The sequence below is a fragment of the Mus caroli genome, chromosome 6 (assembly GCF_900094665.2).
Source record: "Mus caroli chromosome 6, CAROLI_EIJ_v1.1, whole genome shotgun sequence".
NCBI classification, from domain to species: Eukaryota; Metazoa; Chordata; class Mammalia; order Rodentia; family Muridae; genus Mus; species Mus caroli.
Window position 1 is genome coordinate 90937937 of NC_034575.1, and position 20785 is coordinate 90958721.

The 20785-nt window shown below is 42.6% G+C and overlaps 1 long non-coding RNA gene across 1 annotated transcript in view; it reads left to right on the forward strand.

Moving 5' to 3' along the window:
* The window catches only part of LOC110295874, a 68675-nt gene that overhangs the window by 15355 nt on the left and 32535 nt on the right, over window positions 1-20785 (forward strand). The window contains exon 3 of the long non-coding RNA XR_002378126.2: window positions 383-537. This is a non-coding gene — a long non-coding RNA (uncharacterized LOC110295874). The remainder of the gene's footprint in view (window positions 1-382; window positions 538-20785) is intronic.

The following is a 20785-nucleotide window of genomic DNA, read 5'->3' on the forward strand; positions in this document are numbered from 1 at the left end:
AAGGGCAGGGACTCTGTTTGTTTTAGGAGAAGGGGACCAACACAAGGTGGCAGGGGAAGAGGAGACAGATGGCAGAAGGAATGTACAGAGTTAAGCCCTTATACAAAGAGGTTCTACAATGATGATTATAAATTATATGATTTATTATGCACACAGTTGTATCTTAATATAATATGCATATACAAACTTATTTGCACAATACTTATACAGTATGTATTGATATGATTTTTTTATATATGGGTATTAATCAAGTGCATTGTTAATGTAACTGCAAATGCTTCTTGATGTATAATGACTTTGGACTATAATAAACCAATCATGAACTGAAGATACTGTTAAGTGAAACATACACTTAAAATACTTACTGTGGTATGTATCCTAGGTCACTCAGCCTGGTCCTCTGAAACATGCTCAGATTGCTGCCGTGAGGCTATCTATAGTCTGGCAAAATCCATCTGATATGTGCAGTGATGAACATCTTGTGTACTTGATCAAACACTGTGGAGAGAATGGAAAACAGTTGTTATAAAGGCTTTGGTAAGTCAAGCTATTATAAAGACCATCTATCTATTAATATTATATTTATGTGTCATTGAGAATACCATGGACATATTATTAATATAGTTAATATTCATAGATGTACTCTATAACTACCATTATGAAATTACACAATTATGAATTACTATTTAGAGACCTATGCCAACTAAATGCCTTTATGTCTAGGAAGGTTGAGCCGAGCACAGTAGACTGGATGCACATCTGTCAGTGGATATTCGCTCTAGGCAAGGACATTGAGAATTATCTCTTTGCCGAGACTATGTTCCTACGGAAATGATTCCGTGCCTCCTCCTCTTCTCTTTCAGCTTCTCTGTTCTTAAGCCTTCCTGGACCATATTCTCACTTCTATCTTTTGCCATGTATTAACTTGTCCCTCAGCCAGAAATATGCTCTGCCAGGGAGATCGTTCATGTCTGGCTTGTTTTGTATATAGCACACCAGGCTCAGTAGAGATGAGGATACCAGAATGGGAAAACAATAAATTTAAATAGGGAAGGAACAGGATCTAGAGGTGACACAAGTATGTTGATCCTTGCAGAACAGTCACTAGTTTGCAAAATAGCACTGCTTCAGGCCCATGCAAGAACAAAGCTCAAAGCATCTTTCCAACCCTGAGGAGGTGGGACTGAGAAATGATACTACCATCCTGCCATGCTGCCCACAGCCATCACAATTTGGCACACGCTTGATACTAGAGCTATAAACAGTTCTTAAACCAAGTCATAAAAGGACTGTAATCCAAACTCTCTTCTCCTTTAAACAGAGTTTCTGTGTTTTGACATTAGGCCAGATCATGGTGTCACATGAGGCTAGCAGCTTAACTCTGGGTATCATGTCAAAGGATGTTAGGGAATGTTCTAGAAAGCAGAGTGAATTTTACAATTGTCCACACTCAAGGTTTTGCAATTGCATCCAAACATATAACACTACATAGACAATGTTCAAGTAATGTGAATCCTTGGTGTGGAGGCAGGAGGCTGGGGCTCTTAGAGTAGCTGTTCTGTGTTCATGGGAGAAGATTCCTGCCATCCCTAGATTTTCAGGTCATCTAATATTCTGTCAATAAATGTAGGAGAGAGGCAATCCACTGTGTTTATCAACTGATAAGTGGAGTTGGGGTGGGGTGAAGTAGGGGGAAGGGTGGGTGGGAGATGGAGGGTGCAGCAAGGTGATTCTGCTGTGTGAGCTAGGTTTATCACTAGAGTGTGGACTCAGTTTTGAGGAGTGACTAGGTTTAGGATATTGGAACGGCTAGCAAATTACTACAAAACACGATCAGACTGGGTGCAGCAGTGAGATACCCATATTGTGGTAGTCAGAGATAATAGAGGCAAGACTTTCTTGAAGTGAAGAAAGGGAAGGGAACGGGGGATTCAAAGCCTGTGAGTCTGTGGCACACTTGCTAGGCCTTCCTTCCAGCGAGCTCCTAACTGAGTGGCTCCTGTGAGAAATACCTGATCCACCAGGCTGAGGAGCACAATTTCCACGCTTGCCAGGCAACGGCACCACAGAAATTGCTAGTTGAAAGAATTGGAAGCCAGTCCCACAGGCAGTGTGAGAGAACTCGGGCTTAGAGAGCTAGGTTCTGCTATCCAGCCCTGCTACAGGCTCCCTGACCTGTTTTCCCGAATCATAAGGGGCAATGGTGCTCACAGATAGGATTATAGGCAGAGCAACCCGGAAGCACTTCCTTCTATGTACAGCACACGCATGGTGTCATAGTGTGTATCTTTGAGATTAGAGAACTGATCAGTTAGGAGTGACTGGTTCTCAGTGAGCACCACACCAAAGCATTCCTAAGGAAAATAGAGTAAAGAGGAGGAGGAGGAAGAGGTGGAAGAGGAGGAGGAGGAGGAAGAAGAGGAGGAGGAGGAGGCAGACTCACAATTCACAAGTAAAGCCCAAAACCTACCTGGAGAAGCAAACACACACACAAACGCATGTGGAATGATTTAATATTTCCACAGCCACATGCCAAGGCCCGTAGCAAATAGGTTCTATAGCACACACTGGCCATTTGGAGAAAATCAAATGTTTAAATGATGTCACTGGAGACAGGAAACCAAACGAGTCCCTAGACAAAGTTAGGGCCATATAACACTATTTTTTTCATGTTTCATCCTCCAGCAGGAGAGTGACAAGAGCTGCTGTCATGTGGAAAATATTTTCTAGAAACACCTGGCAGAACTAATTTAGGAACAGAACTTTTTCACACAGATTTAACACAATGAAATATAAGGTGTGTCTGAGACACAAGCCTGCTTTGCTCTGAGGTTAGATTAGGGGAGAAGATAAAGTTCCTTGGTTCCCATCATTTTAATTACAGCTTGAATGGGCCTTTGGGGGCACGTGTGAAGATCTCTCTCTCTCTCTCTCTCTCTCTCTCTCTCTCTCTCTCTCTCTCTCATGCTCAGAAGGCTTATTTGATATTTTTCTCATGAAGACAACTTTGAAAAAGAAGTCACCAGAAAAGCTTGTTAAAAAATCCATCCTTAGTTTTGCCTTGCATTGTCTTGGTCGCACAGATCTGCCTGCCAGCAACCAGGAGGGAGACTCTTGGCTGTTGTAGATGATAGAAGGTGAGTCGGCCAGGAGTGAGCCCTGTAGACTTGCTTGTCCTGGGGGCTGAGTCTAAACCTGCAGATGTGTCCAGTTTTCCTTACCCGGGAGGGGGGGGGAGCACGGGAAGTTACATTGGTTTTCCGTGCGACTTCACGGGGCCTGCAGAATTGTTGATATTTATGGGAGAGCTTTTCCAATGAGTGGTTCACAGTTATTGTTTGGTTTATTAAAAGGAGCGATTTCTGTTATGTTGTCCTTTCTTTTTGTGCTTAGCTTCTTGTCTTGATGACCTTTGTTTTCTTGACTATTGCCTATGGCTTTGCCTGGGTATCTCACAGACACTGTAATCCAAGTTGAGTTCATTATCTCTTAGAGTCAGGGGAAATATGAAGAGGGCTGTTCTTAGATCTTCACAAGCATTAACACCGAGCTACGCCTAGGACCCTTGGGGAAAACCTGTAGCATTTGCAGACAGCCTTCATATATCTATTCTGTAGTTTACACTATCTGTGCCACCCTTGACACCAGATACAGTGTATGTGCTATGTAAATAGTTGTCCTCCGTTGTTTTCGGAGTAATGCAAGAGAAAAAGTCTTTGTATGTTTGGCATAGATACAAATTTTATCAGTTCATATCAATTGTACAAAGCAATGGGTTTCACTATGACATATTCATGGATGCGTGAAATTTAATTTGATCATATTCCTTCTGAAATATAATTTGATCATATTCTTTCCTATTTTTTCTAAAACATGTATTTGATTCATGGTTGGATGACTTTATGGATGTAGACCACATGGAAATAGAGGGTTGCTTTTACTGGTAGACACTATATTGAGTATCCATATAACACAGGACACTGGGAAGTGGGCCCTACTTTCAAAGAGCTTGCCTATGGTTCAAAAGGTGGACGGGAGGAAGTTGGGAGGGTGAATATGATCAAAATGCACTGAATAAAATTCTCAAGGAATTAATAAAAGTATTTTTTTTTATAGGTGGGCACAGAAATGGCTTATTTAAAAAAAAACAATACTGTGGCTACCGAGTTAGAGTACTATCAGAGTGCTAAGAAAGCTTGTGTGTGGGGGGCATCCATCTTAAAAGTTTAGAAGGATGACGTTTGGGAAACTGGTATCTGAATTTAGTTCTTAGGAACAATTATAATTGCAGATGCATATAAATAACTTGATCAATGCCAGGTATCTAGAGTTTAAATGGCTAGCCAAGCCATAGAAATGAGTCGGTGGCAGATCCTGAGTCCGTGCTCTGGATCCTAATGCAACCCTGTCAGAGGCAAAGGGAGTAGTAGTAGTAGCAAAAGAAAGAGCACTACAAACGCACAGTGTGGCTAGACCTAGGGAGGTTTGATTGTAAGACGGGAGCAGAAAGACTGAGGGGACTAGGCTGGAACACTGGGAGCAAAGAGCTAACCAAAGGACCTACACTCACACTGAGGAGCCTCTCCAATTACATGGGCAACAGGCTTTAAGCCAGAGGTGCAGGATGTGTGTGTGTATGTGTGTGTGTGTGTGTGTGTGTGTGTGTGTGTGTGTGTGTCTGTGTGTGCAGACTGTTGAATCTCATTTGGAGAGAACATCCCTGCAGTGGTAAGAAGGATGGGCCAGTGGGCAACAAAGCAGATTAAGACCAATTAGAAACCACAACCTTCTATAAGAGAAGGGCAGACCACATTACAGATGTGGAGGTGAGGTGAGAAGGGAGAATGTGAGACACTTGGAGGCTGGTCAGTAGGGCCACTGGCTTTGGGTGCAGCTGTTGAGACAGTCCCCAGGATGCCTGCCATCTCACAGTGATCCTTTTATGCAGCTTCCTCTCATGCTCTGCCAGTGTGATCACCAGCCCATAAAGGGGGTTGGGAGGTCACTTCCAAGGCTAATATAGAAGAAGATAAACGCCAGTTGTGAAGTCTGTCATTTACCACACAGTAAGCCCTCACCAATTCTTTGAAATCTGACCATGGTCTGCCCTGGTGGGATAAGATATGATGATTAGCCCAAAAGGGCATGTCCTCTTCGATTGCATCTTCTTCTCTGCAGAAGATGTACCTGCATTGACCTCTTCCCTGTCAGAGTCAGCTTTTGCCGTCATATGTCAAAGGCTTCAGATACATTCCCAAAAGAATTCTCAGTTCCTAGAAGTGGCTCCCAAGGCATGCTGCTGTTGCCTTAGGGAGGGTTCTGAGGGCTGTTCTTGAGGTCTCCTCTGCTGGCCTGGTATGAACTGGTTAACTTTCCCTGGGGAATCTCCAAAAGAGATGTACTGTCTGGACAAGTTAGGGCTGGTTCAGCTACTGCCGCCAGCAAACATCCCTGGTTGCTTCTCTGCGCTGGCAGCTGTTTACAGCCCAGGAACCTGGGCTGGTGGGTGAGCCTGGGACCTGCCTAGAGAGAGAAAAGGCAGATGCCACAGGACTGTCACTGCCAAGGGCACCGGCCATGTTTTATGTTGTTACTGATGTGGCTCAAGAAGGTATAAACATCCAGAGTACCATCCTGGCTTGGTTGCTGAAGCCGCCACAAGCATTTCCCAGTTCTCTGCCAGGGACCATCCTGGAGATATTCAAACCACTAGACTGTAGTGTCTCTGGGATCCCTGACCATCTCACAGGACCTGAAATACAGCTCAGATTTGACTGCTGCTTGCCCCTGACTTTGCCCTGAGATCACTATGTACATCTGTCCCATGGGTAGAAATTGGATTAGGCAGGGACAGATTGTTTCTTTAGCGAAGGATTACTGGAATGGGCTGGGGATGTGATCCAGACGGAGTGCTTTCCTAGCAGACATGAAACCCCAGGTTCAGTCTTCAGCCCCATATAAAACCGGGTGTGTTAGGATATGCCTGTAATCCTATCACCCAGGATGTAAAGGCAGGAGGATCAGAAGTTCAAAGTCACCTTTGCCTACAAAGTTAGTTCGAGGCCAGCCAATGCTAGATAAGACCCTGTCTCAACCAAAACAAACAAACGACTGTTAGGACAATCCAATGGCAAATTGATGTTGAGGATAGAAGCTAACCACCTGACATTTTATTCGATTTTAATTGATTTATATACTGTCCACCCCTGCCAATATCGTGTAACCCCATGAACACAGGGGCTTTGCCTATTTTGTGCCAAAACAGGGCACAAAGATACTTCTTAATAGACATGTGTTGAACAAATGAGTATTCTTTACTTTTTTTTTTTAAATTAAGACTTATTTTATCTTTAACTGGGGATACCGGTGTGTGTGTGTCGGTGTGTGTGTGTGTGTGTGTGTGTGTGTCTGTGTGTGTGTTGTGGGGGGTGGTTAGTTTGTGCACTTGAGTGCAGTACCCTTGGAGGCCAGAGAGAGCATCAGATCCCCTGCAGCTGAGATTATAGGCCTGACATGGACGAGCCTGACGTGGGTGCTAGGAGCTAAACTCATGTCCTCTGAAAGAGAAGTGCATGCCCTTAACCACTCAGCCATCTCTTCCTTCTCTTTCCTGGTTGATGAATCTTTTAGACAAAACATGGTCTCGGAATTCTCTTGAGTATAAATCTGCTCCCAAAAGAATCAGCAATATTGATTGGGTATACACCTTGACTCAAGGAAGCTTGATTTATCCCTCTCTTCCTCTTCACCCCATTTCTGTTCTCCTCCCTCTGTCCTGCCTTCACTTAGGTTTCATTGGGTTGGTATTTACTGACACCTACTAGTAGCTATTTGCTGCTGTAATGTACATTACAAAGATACACACACCTTTGATTATCCAGGATGTTTGGAAGAAAAAAGTGTGGGGGGGGGGAGTGAGGACTCTCCTAAATGAATGAAGGATGAAAGTTATCTGTGCTTGGAGACATTTGCTGAGAGATGAGACTCAAAGAAGAGACACAAGTTGAACTTAGCATAGAGCAAAGTCATGAAAACCTCTCAAGGGTGTTAGGAAGGAAGACATAATCTTTTTTTTTTTTTTTTTTTGGTGTTTTGTTTTTCCGAGACAGGGTTTCTCTGTGTAGCCCTGGCTATCCTGAAACTCACTTTGTAGACCAGGCTGGTCTCTAACTCAGAAATCCGCCTGCCTTTGCCTCCCGAGTGCTGGGATTAAAGGCATGCTTAGGAAGATGCAATCTTACTATGATATTTTTATAGCAAAAATATTTCCTAAACCAAGTCATAAGTTCAAAACATTCAACACAAATCCATTCCATGGAAAAGGCAAACAATTCTCACCCATAAGGATGTGATGCAAAATGAGGGATCTATGGATAATCCAGATAGAGAGTGCACGGCCTAAAGCAGGAGTAAGCAAATTACAGCCTATGGACCAATTCTGACACACGATTTGGAATTATAAATAAAGTTTTATTGGCACAAAACTATGCTCATTCATTTCTATCTTAGTCTATGGGTGTTTTCATGCTACAAGAAGAGATTAATCACTTACAACAGCCAGTGTGGCCTACAGAAACAGTCTCTCCTCTCTAAAAAGGTTTCTCAAGACCCCAGTTCTACAGGGAAGAAGTTCTGATGCCAACCAAGATCCTTACAATGAATATATAGTCCTCACAGTCAGCTTGGCACATTGATGTTTGTACACCTGCTTTCCTTATCAATGAAACGGCTCCTATCATTATATCATTAACCCCAATATGTTATTGTTTTCTATAATTCTCTCTGCAATACAGTCACAAAATTAATGATCCGGAATCATTTCCTGTAAGTGAAATTGCCGAGCGATCAAAGTATTTTCAGGGCCGTCTTCCTGGTGCATGGCCCTTCGGCTCCGTCATGCTGAGCTGTATAAAACAATCACGGCAACTCAGGTTTACCCTGCGGCTGGCCTCGGCATGCCAGGGCTACATAACTGCAGATTCTCTCACCTGTGCTTGCTGTGTGGTTACAGGTCTCAGAATGCCCGTAAACCTGATTAAACTCGTCCCTCCTCTGCCTTCTCAGTTCACATCCAGATTGTTTGTGATTCCGACTTACATAATTCTGTGGTTTCTCAATAAAGAAATCAGCAGGTGGTGTGACTTTTTGTTTTCAAAGTTACCTCCCTGTGTAAAAAATATAGGGCCAGGTGTCTCTCCCTGAGCCCAAAAGACCCAAGCACTGAGATCTTCTAGGCCTTAAAACACAATCCCAGGTTTTTAAAAATGGAAAGTAAAATATTTTCCATGAGGGGCCAAAGCCTTTGACTGTTCTTCGTTCTTTCGCTATTTGCAGAAACTGAAAAATAGAGACCTCCTTCACTGTTTCCAGCAGCGTGGCTTCCAGATACACAGCTATTACATTTCCTACACTTTAACATAGTTATGTGCATGCTTTGTAAATGCTGGAGCAGACTCTCAGTTCTAAGAACTTCTGTGGGGATCAGGGAGATGGAGAGAGAGAGCAGATTCAGACCCACTCTTTCTAAGAACTTCCTCATGTTTCACGGCAAACACCCTCACCCACCAAGCCATCTGCCTGGCTCCGGATAAGGGCATCTTAACTAGTAGGCATGGGAACTTTCTTTTATTTTGAGCTGCCAGTCACTTTGAGGAAAAGAGGAGATGGAGAGCGCCTGGGACGTAAGGGAAGGATATGGAATCAGGAATAAACAGAATGTAACTCTCTCTGGGAAGGCACCTTAGGGAAGAAGCCAAAAGATAAGCACAAGAGAAAGTGTGATCACTTTCAGAGCCCAAACAGTATTTATCCTAAATCAATAATTTAGAGTTCTATATCTTTAAGGAGTACCTACCAAGTTGTGGCTTACAAACACAATGCAGAGTAATTAAACTAATTAACTAATCTATCTTTTCTTTTCTTTTTATTTAGGTAAGAGTTATTCTTAAGAAAATTGGCATAAATCTTTTGAAACTGCCAATACTGAACAGATATTATGAAAGTCAAATAACAAAACATTAACAATTATAATTAGGATAAATTAGAAGATAAATAAAAATGATGGAAAATAGTCTTTATACAACAGACCTATGAGTGGGAAGGAGTATCCCAGTGGGTAATAACCTCTGGGGAAAGGCATAAACATACCAGGTTGGTGTTCGGCCATATAAAAGAGGGAGAGTAGGAGGGAGGGAGAGAGGGAGGGGGAAGGGAGAGAGGGAAGAAGGAATGGGGGAGGGAAGAAAGGAGATAAGAGAATAAAAAATTAGGAAGTTAGCACACTGCTTGGCTTGAATACAACATCCAGCAGCTCTGTTGTGTTTAATTCTCCTTAAGGAAATAAAACCAACCAAACAAACAAATCTGATCTAGCTTTTTCAATATTTCCACTAGCTCTTATTGTATTGTAGATGTATTCTTTGGGACTAGGCTTAACCACTCTGCATTTGGGTTGGTTGATGTTTCCTTAAAGGTCTCCATCTGTTCAAAGAGAGGATTCTTTGATGAGTGGTAAGGGCTACACTTATCTGTGGGTATAAGGACAGACATTTAGAATGTAGCTATTGAGGAGTTCCTGTAGTTATTACCACTGGCAGGAAAGTGGACATAGAGAGATAAGAATAAAGACTTAGGACGGTGCCATTTTTGTGGGCACTGAGTTAAGACCTTGAGTGAGTGATCCCATGGTTTATTTTCCTTACACATTTAAACAGAGTTTATCTATCTTTTCAAACATTGACATTTTTCCTGGTAAGAATATCTGAAATGAACTCTTAGCAGTTTTGAAGTTTGGGCAACATGATTGTTAACTGTATTCCTCCTGTAACGCAAGAGTCAACTGAACAGGAGCACCCTTCTTGCAGAGATGTTATGCCCTTACCCACCATCTCCCTAGTGCCTCCTCATTCTACATAATATTCCCTACATAATATTCTACATAAATATACATAGGGAATAAAATTTTCTATTTCTTAATTTCCATTAGACCAGGCTGGCCTTGAACACATGATCTTCTTCCTCAGCTTCTGGAGTCCTGGGGATCACAGGTGTGCAGCTACTGTGCCCGGCAGGAAGTCTGTTGACAGTGATGCTGAGGGTCAGAGACAGACAGTGTCCACTCGAGGTCCCCCTCCTTCTGATAGCTCCTAGCCTCCCGCTTTTCTTTCTCCTCTCATTCATTCACACATTCATTGGCTACTGACTAAAGACCAGGTGATCTGTGAGATCTTGGGGATATAGGATAACAAGGATGTCCATCTTGCTCTTCAGAATCCTGAATTTAGGACTTCTGTTCCACTCTCCTTGTTGCTCCACCTGGGGGTGGGGGGGAAGGTGGCTGTGTTGAGAATCTAGACAGCCTGGCAACATAGAGAGGCAGGCTTGCCCCTCACAATGATGTTTGTCTTGGGGGAATTACCCGGAGACCTTGGCCCTTGCCTTTTTTATGTTCTGTCTCCCCAGTTTCTGTAACCACCTCTCTACACAAATCCTCTTTTGAGCCAGAGATAAGGTTAAAGGACAGGTACTAAGTAAAGGAGAGGTGGCTGGTTTCAGCTTCCCAAGAAACCCACAGGTAGGGAGGGAAACACACAGAACAAACATTGCCATAGTGAGTCAAACCCATGTTCTTCCTTTTAAAGATTTAGCTTCTTCATCTATCAATCCCAAAGAGACTACGGAGGGTAGAGGTGGTACCCTCAACACTCTGGTTCCCATTAATTACTCAGAACATCTCATTAATCTATTTGTGAAAATCTAAAAATTATTTATATTGTCATTCTTTTTAGGAAACCGCCTGTATCCAAGGGACCCATCACCGAGAATGGATCCTAGTGACACTGAGGACTTTGAGTGATGATGTATCACCATAGGCTCAGGTCACTCTGGTTGGGGGGTATCAGTAACTGGGGAGGCCTGTATGTATGGTATGAATGTAAGGGACACAGAAGGCTATAGGAATGTATGGCCTACCTAGTTTTTTAACAGTTTTGTGGTATTGCAGGCATAAATGCAGCATAATTTATCCAAGTAGTCTTGACTTATTGGTCATTTAGAAGATTTTTTTGCTAACATAAATGATGTTACAGTGAATATATTTGAATGTTTATTTTTTATATTGAAATTGTTTTTGAATCTATGCATCTTTCCACTCTTTAGTACATCTTTGAGGATGATACGGTAAGCTATATGCACTTAATATGTGTTGTGTGAGAGAGTCTTTCTGTACACAGAGTACAGGCTTAGGCATAGGCCTGAGTTATTTCACTAGAGTGAGATAGGAAGAGATTTAAATATGACGTACTATCACATATGATAGCAGTTCTCAACCTGTGGGTCACAACCTCCTTGACAAACTTCTGTCTCTAAAAGCATTTACATTATGATTTATAAAATTATAGCTATTAAGTAGCCAAAAAGTAGTTCTATGGTTGGGGGTCACCACTGTATTAAACTGTATTAAAGGGTCGTAGCATTAGGAAGGCTGAGAACCACTGACATAGGCAATTGCCTTGTGCACAGTATATGTTCATTAGACAGCAGCTGATCTTGACATGACTGAGGTTGCTTCTTTTGTTTGGTCTAAGTACCTTTACCTTCTCAGCCGCCTCACCAGCCCGTCCTCAACAACACACAAAAAGATAGCAATTTTTACATAGAGAATCAAAATTCCTACTAGAGAGGAAATGTAGTAAGAAAGACAGAGGTACAATTAAGATTTTTTTTTTTTTGAGACAAGGCCTTGCAACTTATCAAAGACGGGCCTTGAACTCACTACTCTCCTATCTTTGCCTACTGAGTGGTAGGATTACGGGTATAACTAGCTATTTCTAGCTACTATACCTAGCTAAAATCCTAAAGAAAGGAGAAGCCACCTTAATGGGATAAGTGGGGATAATTTTATTCATGTGAGAACACAGCTCCATTGCCATGGGAAACTGAAGCTGAGACCATACATGGTTCTAGTACTGTCCTTTGCCCACAGAACATCACTTCTGAAGAATAAGAAGGTCTGGTCCACTTATCAACCTGTCTCTCAAGAGGTAACAATGGGTGTGGGTGGCACAAAGTAGGAGGGAAAGAGGGAAACAGGTGGCTTGGAAAATGTAACCTTAGAGTTTATTGTTGCAGGTGTGACCGGCCCAAGTACAGTGGATTTGCAATGGAAAAGTAGGCTTGTCCCTGGGAGGAGCTGGGCCAGGTGGAGAAGAGAGACTGCCCAGAGTAATCCCAGGCTTGCAATGGCCTCGATACCTTCCCTGGCTGTCTCCATAGTCATTACATTGGGCTTCTGAGCGACATGCTGTCAATGCATGGTAAAGAGAAACACTGGGTCAGTTCTCTGTTACTGTAACAAATACTCAAGAACACCCACTTATAAAGAGAAGAGGTTTATGCTGGCTCACAGTTCTGGGGACCTCTATTCAAGATCAGGCAAGTCTATTATTTTATGTGTCTAGTGGGGACTGAAGGCTATCTCAACAGGTATGTGAGGCAGAGAAAACTGTCCACCTCATGACTGGGACATGAAAGAGACCAAAAGGCCAGGGTTTCTCCTTCAAGGCCACATCCCAGGGAACAGAAGGCCCTGCTCTAAGCATTACATGTTCAAATTTTCACCACTGCCTAATAGCTGGACATTAAGCTCCTGTGTCTGGGTGTTTGGGTGATAGTTAAATTCTGAAGGGCAGCAAATGGTCTCTCAGAAGATGGGCTTCCTGGGGGTTGTTTTGAGACCTGCTTTCTTTAACTCATCAGCTTACTGTTTAAAAAAAAAACAAATATGAAAATGCTCTAATAAGAATAGAAGTCCTGTAACCTGGCTGGCCAGCTCTATCTCAAAGATACCTGTGGGCATCTTTCTATTTTTCTAGATGCTTGTTTGGGAAAATTAACAGTTTCTTTAGAGTTAGGAAGTTTAAAGTTTAAAGTTGTTTGTTGTTTTTTTTAAAAAATATTATCCATGTTTGAACAGAATTGGGAGTGAAATGTTTTTTCCCTAAATGCAAAAAACTGGGTGAAGAAACCCAGGAGTGGGTTGTGTGCATTATTCAAGCCCCGACACACCTGACTCCGTGTCTCAGGATAGGATGCCCAAGGTGATGAGTGAAGTTCTGGCGAGGCTGGCTGCTTTCCACACAGACACAAGAAATAGCTTCTACCCCTGCCCCTGTGTGAAGAACAGATGTGTAAGTAGAAACAGATGTGTTCTTGTTTGGCCACAGCTATACCTTCTCATCCCTTTCCCTTGATTTGGGGAATCATTTCATTCTGAGAGTCTGAGACCCTCCATGATGGATTTTAGGGGTGTGTATATGAATGTAAATGCATTTGTGTGTGGTTATGAGTTTGATAAAAGTGAAGGTACAAGGCTAGGCAGATAGCTTAATCAGCAAAGTGCTTGTTGTGTAAGCATGGGTGCCTAACTTTGATTCCCAGAAATCATGCTCTTAAAAAAAAGTCATGTAGGATAACTCATGTCTGAAACCCTAGTGTTGGGGAGGCAAACTGAAGAGGACCTGAAAGATTGCTTCCCAGTCAGCCTACCCTACTTAGAGAGTTTTGGACCAGTGAGAGAGCTTATATTAAAAAACAAGATGGACAATGCCTGGGGAATGATGCAGACATTGTCCTCTGGCCTCTGTATCCACGCACACACTCCTGAACATGCACCCCTCTCTACACACTAATGAAGGCATGTGGTTCTCATCTCAATGTTACTTAGTATCCGTGAATAGTGGTGGAGCTCAGGAACGTAAATTTCATTAAATACTGTGAGTACATCCAAGCTCTAGTCCAGGTTCGTGCTTTGCTGTCTTGGAAACTAGACCATATTCTGTCCAACAAGTACACTCTCTAGGTAGACCTTTGTTATCTATGATTCTTACGTTTCTTAAATGGTTCGTATGCAGCTGAACATGGATCGCCTTCCGTGGTGCAATGTAACAAGAAACAAAAGTCAATATAGGGAATCCAGTTCTGAATCAAATCTATTGGAGCACACGCATCCCAAGCCTCCTTCACAGTGTTACCTGCACTCTGTAACTTTACCCAACAGGCAAATCTCGGACACTGTCTTAACAGCTCTGTGCTCACAAGAATTGTTGGGGAGCTTAATGAGAACCAGCCTCCTGGATCCAACTTCTGATTGCTTTGACCACGGCTAGAGGAAGCCAATGGAACACTATCTGTACCACGCACCCAGGTGACTCTGATGCAATCTGTCCATGGTCCCTCTGAGAAAGAATGTTTAGACCAGTACTGTGTCACCTTGCTTTCTATTGCTGTGATAAAAATACCAGAGCCACTAGGACCTTGGAGAAGGAAGGGTTCATTTGGGTTACATGTCCGGATCACAGATGATCACTGAGGGAAATAAGGGCAGAGACTGAAGGCAAGAGCTGAAGCAGAGACGACAGAATGCTACCTAGTGGATGACTCCCCATGGTTTGCCCCTCCCCTGCTTTCTTACACCACAGAGGACCACCTGCCCAAGGATGGCAGCTCCCACAATGGACTGGGCTCTCCCATAGTAATCATCAATCAAAAAAAATGCCCTAAAGACTTACTTACAGGTAATCTGATGGAGACATTTTCTCAATTAAGGTTCCCTCTTTTTTGGATGATTCTAATTTCTGTCAAGTTGATACAAAATTTAACTAGCATAAATGCTTCTCAATTTGGGGTTATATTGGGGGGGCATTTGACCCTGTTTAGAGACATTTTGATGGTCATAACATGTGTGTGTGTGTGTGTGTGTGTGTGTGTATGTATGTATGTATGTATGTATGTCTATTCCTAGTAAATAGAGGTCAAAGACAGTCAACATCTTAAAGAAAACATCCAGTAACTATTTCCTGGCCCACAACACCAAGCCTGAGGAATGGTACTGAATCTACTGCATTCTCTGCTAGCCTCCCCTTCAGAACTTTGGTAGCTAGGATGGGGCAAAGCATGGCAGTAGAACATTTGCCCAGCAGGTACAAAACTCTGAATCAACCCCCAACAAGCAATTGAACGTAACTCCACAGCTCTCCTTAAGGGTAAAAGTCAGCAGTACATGATTTCTCACCCTGATGGAAGGTAACCCTTCTTCAGACTAGAATCCCTGGTACATTTGCTATCATTCGGGCCTCATCCCTTCTCTAGCAGACACTCCATAGTTGACAAATGCTGATACAGTCTCAAGCACACATTGCTTGGGACAGGCCACAAAGTGGCTTTGTGTCTGGTAGGTCTTCCCCTTGTCGACAGGAAGAAGGAAACACCCACAGGCCTAATTTTCATTTGAAAGTTTAATACCAATGTGTTAGGGTTTGAAGTAAGGTTATGCAAGGATATGATGAATTCGTGACCTGGGCATGAGAACACCCCATGTTGATATTTTGAAGAATGGAAATTGGAATGGCAACAAATGTGAGAAGGGACACAGCAATGCCTGCGACCTTCCTCAATTTCTAGAGAACAGTTAAGGTAAATGATGTTCCCATACCCCAGATGGTTTTCTAAAGACAAATAACATTGTTGTGCTTTATAGAACGTTGAACATGCTGTCCGGGCAACAACCACTCTGCTGACCCGGGAACCTGTAACTCTGTTATCAAAGGAGCTGGAATAATAAAATGAACCTCGTTGTGCAATTGTCCTTAAGTGCTTGGCTTCCTTGGAACCCCTTGTCTCCTGCTTTAATTGTTCCAGTATTTAATCAGGAGGCAACTTGGCTACACCCACAAATGTATCAAGCTTCATCTAGGAAAATAGCTTTGACATATTTTTTTTTCTCTACATCCACCAAATAATACATTTGCCTCTGGACCTCCCAGGGGAATCTGTGGGCAAAGGAGCTATGAGAAGACAGGGACCACCCAACAAATTCAGTTATCACATGAGGGCGGAGCCTTGTGGGTCCTCGTCTGCCACTGTGTCTGGCTACCAGTTGGCAACAGTGAGCAAATAACTTAGTCCCTAAGCCAACCCTGAATTCCAGGAAATTAAAGTTCAGTAAATAACTCTGCACAGATCTTCGAGAGAAACGTCAAGGAGATGGTATCCCGAATGGCTCTAAAAATAGCCAGGTAATTGCCTTTGAAGCTCTTTTGAGAAGATGCACTTAGCTGAAGGAGTGAAGCCTCGAAGGACTCCTTTGTTTGTTGACAGGTGCTGTCTCTATGTAGTCAGCCAGCCACCTCTGAAGTGGGTGTTGGCAACCCAATCAATATTTGGGTACTATGGAGTTATTATGCCACTGGGTTGACTGCCATTAACAGCAAGGAAACCCATCGTGTGGCTTCTTTAGGCCACACTGTTTACTCTGGTTTTCCTGATCTTGATGCTTGCTTGGTTCAGCTTGTCACACTTGGCCTGAACACTGTGGGAAGAGTATTTACCACCTCTCTCTCTGGTCTCCCTTGAGACTATTGATGCTCTTAATGCTACTTTAGAGATCCTCCCACCTTCTTTCCAAGCAAGATTGGAGAATCTAGACATGAAATGCTTCCACAGAGCAGTGGCAGAGTTCAACCAGTTTGGCAAGTTACTCCCTGCGGTTTAGGACCCACCGACTGCTTCACTTTCTCTTCTTGGTGCTTTAATTCTTTCGTCTTGGCAATAGACTCGCAGTTATGAAAAGTATGAAATCGTGTTTGTCTCAAATAGTTTGCTAGGTCAGAGGCCTACCACAGGTGTGAATATTTGTTTGTAGTCCAAACATAGCAAAGTAAACGGTCGCATTTTGCACACCCCTCTTCCCATACAATGCTTTGAATATTTTCTTTGTGATGGTCAATGACTTTGTTTAACTTCAAAAACAGCCTGAATGGAAAGGAAGGGCTGGGAGACTTGAAACTGTTTGTACAACTCTGAAAGTGAGTGATGGCTAGGCTAAGCTGGGCATAGAGTCCTGACATTTTGTCAGCTCCCTGAGGAGGCAGATGTAATGTCCACGACTCACCTGCCATGTGTTGATGGAAAAACAACTCTGTCACGCATAGTTTTTAAGGCTACACACGTGACCTTTAACCTCAGAACCTTTCCAGAGTTTTCCACTGGGTATCAAAATTCTTTCAAATATTTCCAGCTGGGCATCTCCTTGAGCTGTAATTGCAGCTCAGCATTTTAACATTGGTGGCTATTGTTGAAGGAATATTTTCTCTCCCCCATGGCAAGGACCATTTGGTGAAATCTCGCTGCTAGACAGAGTGAGGCGGGAAGTTGCCAGGATTGTTAAAGCTTAGCCTTTTGCCTTCCAGTTGAATCCTAGAGTCCTGAAAGGGGAATATTTTTGTGGGTATTCAAGTTCCTGTCCTCATGTTAGGTTTCTAGACAGATCCTGGGAGACAAAGAACTTTTCCCTATTGTGAAGTTCAGTGTCTCCACAACAGAGTGGAAACTCAGACACCTTGAATCTAAGAACCAGAAGTGGTGCTAAATAAATAAATAAATAAAGATCTAGTAACTGAATTTCAGGGCAAAGTACAAATCTTCTGATTGATATTTTCTACTAATCTGATTAAAATGGCCAAAGATTGTTATAAAAGAAATTTAGGGGCATACCCAATAAATAACATCATGAGGACATATCCAGAAGAGAATAATTCAGACCTAAAACAATACATTTCCCACAAACAAAAAGGGTTCACAGGGCTAAAAAAATGAAACACACACACTGAGACCTAATTGGAGAATTTCATGGAAGAAAAAAAAGCACCTACAAGTTGTCAGTGATGCCCGGACAGGGTCTAGGAGTCGCTGGTTTGGTCACACTAAGTCTTGAGATAAATCAGAGCTGCTCTGGACTGTGTCACAGGCAACAGCTTTCTAGAACTTTCAGTGAAGCTGAGTATTTCCCTGTTCTTTCCAAAGATGGTTCATTTCTTTTTCTGGCTTCTCAGTTTTTCAGACCAAAGGACCCCAACATTTGCTGTGCACATGGATGCTTGTAGCTCCTTCATAGACATTTCCACTGAAGTGAGCTAAAAATAACCATATGAAAAGAAAGTGGTGGGCTCTATCTTGGGAACAATTAACATCATTTCCTACATTCCCCAGATGAGGCCACTGAGATACAGTGAACTGAATGGTTTCTCTCCTAGGTTACAGGTTCATAAATGATAAATCCTTCACTTCTTTACTGCCCTGTCACAAAGTTCAGTGCCAATCTATAAGGTCTAGTTCACTCTAGACACCGTTCTGCCTTGAGGATTCCAGATACTAAGTTTCAAAATGTGTGGTAGTCTAGGAATAAAATACATTTCTGAAATTTCTCCCTCCCCTTTCTCTTTCACACACGCACACGCACAGATGCACATATGCACATATGCACACACAATTGTCCCTCAGTATCATAGGGGTTAGTTTTAGCACCTCTACACATGGCAAGTCCATGGATGATTAAGTGTCTTTCATAAAGTGGCACAGTGTTTGTAATAACCTATGAACATCACCCCTCCATCTTTAAATCATCTTCAGATAATCTATACATAAGTATCCATTAAAAACATATGTTTTAGCCGGGCGTGGTGGCACACGCCTTTAATCCCAGCACTTGGGAGGTGGATTTCTGAGTTCAAGGCCAGCCTGGTCTACAGAGTGAGTTCCAGAACAGCCAGGGCTACACAGAGAAATCCTGTCTCAAAAAACAAAAAACAAAAACAACAACAAAAAAAACAACAAAAAACAAAAAACAAAAACAACAACAACAACAACAACAACAAAACAAAAACCGTATGTTTTAGAGAATAATAATACGAAAGAATCTGTACACCTTAAGTACAGATACGTTGTGCATGGCACTGTGTGTGGATGTGGGTGGATGCATCCGTGCAGACTGAGGTGTGTATGTCCATGTGCTCAGAAGCTAAAGGACAACTCTGGGTAGCACATTGCTCTATCTTTAACTCACTGACCCAGAGCCTGCCAAGGGAGCTAGGTTGGCTAGCTGGTGAACTTCAGGGACTCTTTTCTCTGTTTCCCTATCACTGGACTTGTAAGTATGCACCACCACAGCTCAACTTCTTGTTTAGGAGGGTTCTGGGCATGAAATTCACGTCTTCATGCTCATAAGATAAGCACCCTACTGGTACAGTTATGTCTCCTGCCCCAGACACTATTTCCCCCAATATTTTTCTCTTCTTTAAAAAACAATATTTTGAATTGGATTCCATCGCTTTCCCTTTCCCCCCTTCAACCCCTCCCAGAGAGACCCCTTCCCTGAGCTCCACCACCCTCAAGCTATCATTCTACCTGTGGTTGGTTGAAACCCCGGATGCACAGTTCACAGGTATAAGAGTCATGAGTAGATGTAAATACCACTAACATACAAAATAATGATTAACCAGAGTCATAATCATGAACATATATATTTGGCCCTATAACAAACATCACTTCACAGACAGTTACAAGGTGCTGGCAGTGGTGATGAGACATGCTATGATGTGACAGAGACAAACTCTTGGCGTGAACATAAATGTTTCTGACTTCAGGAGGCATGGCTCGGCAGCATCTATCTATGGTAAAGAGGCCTGTGTGATATAACCTGAGGGTTTCAGTGGTGGGTTAGTCCAGAGCAAGTCTTATTCAGATGTAGGACTGCTCACTGCAGGAATGCTTGTATTGAGAGAAATCAGAAGTGACCAAATTTCTGGCAAAAGGACACAATGTATATTTGTATATTGAAAAACTATGGGATAATATATGTAAATACTACACACATGTATGCACATGCAATATACACACGAACAGACACATGCACACATATGTGTGCACACAGAGGTATACTCAGGCAACACATGCACTTACACGCATACACACAAACACATGTAGGCATACAAACATATACTTGCTCTCATACAATGCAAATATATATACACACAAACACAGACACACACGTGATCATATGAATCCCTCCACACACATACATAGACAAGTATGCACACACAGACACACACATGCCTGCATGCTTCTTGACTTACAATGCAATTAGATCCCAGTAAACTCATGTTAAGTTAAAAACTTCTAAGTCAAAATGCACTTAAGCTACCAAATATCATAATTTTAGCCTAGCCTCCCATAAATGGGGCCAAAACACGTGTTAGCCTACAGTTGTGCAAACTCATCTAGCCTAAAACCCATTTTACAGTCAAGCTCAACAATAAAAGAATATTAAAATAAATAGCATGCCATTTATATGAAGTTTGGAAACATGGCAAACAACATTTAAGCACTCAAGTACAAGTCATAAAAATAGAACAAGCCTTAGCAGTGCCTTAAACTGGGAGAGTGGCCGTGCAGGTAGAGGTAGGGAAGGAACGGACTATGGGCATTCATAAAGAGAGCAGCAGTATTGCTGGTAGGAAGCTTAAGCTCGTTGGTACAATGGCATTACTGTTTTCTTTGTATCATTTAGGTTCCAAAATACTGACTAAATTAAAGGGGAGGATTTTTCCCTTTAACACCACCTGGTTCTGCCCTAGCTCCCTCTTCCTCTTCCCACTGTGCAGTTACTATTAAACAGAGATGAGCTCTCTCTCTCTCTCTCTCTCTCTCTCTCTCTCTCTCTCTCTCTCTCTCTCTCACACACACACAGGGGTCTGCACACCTCTAGCATCCCTCCCATAGGCTCCTGCATGACTTCAGCAGTCTTGCTGCTCAGCTGCTAGGTCCCTGTTCTAGCCTAGAACTTCAGTAACACCACTTCTTCTTCTTCTTCTTCTTCTTCTTCTTCTTCTTCTTCTTCTTCTTCTTCTTCTTCTTCTTCTTCTTCTTCTTCTTCTTCTTCTTCTTCTTCTTC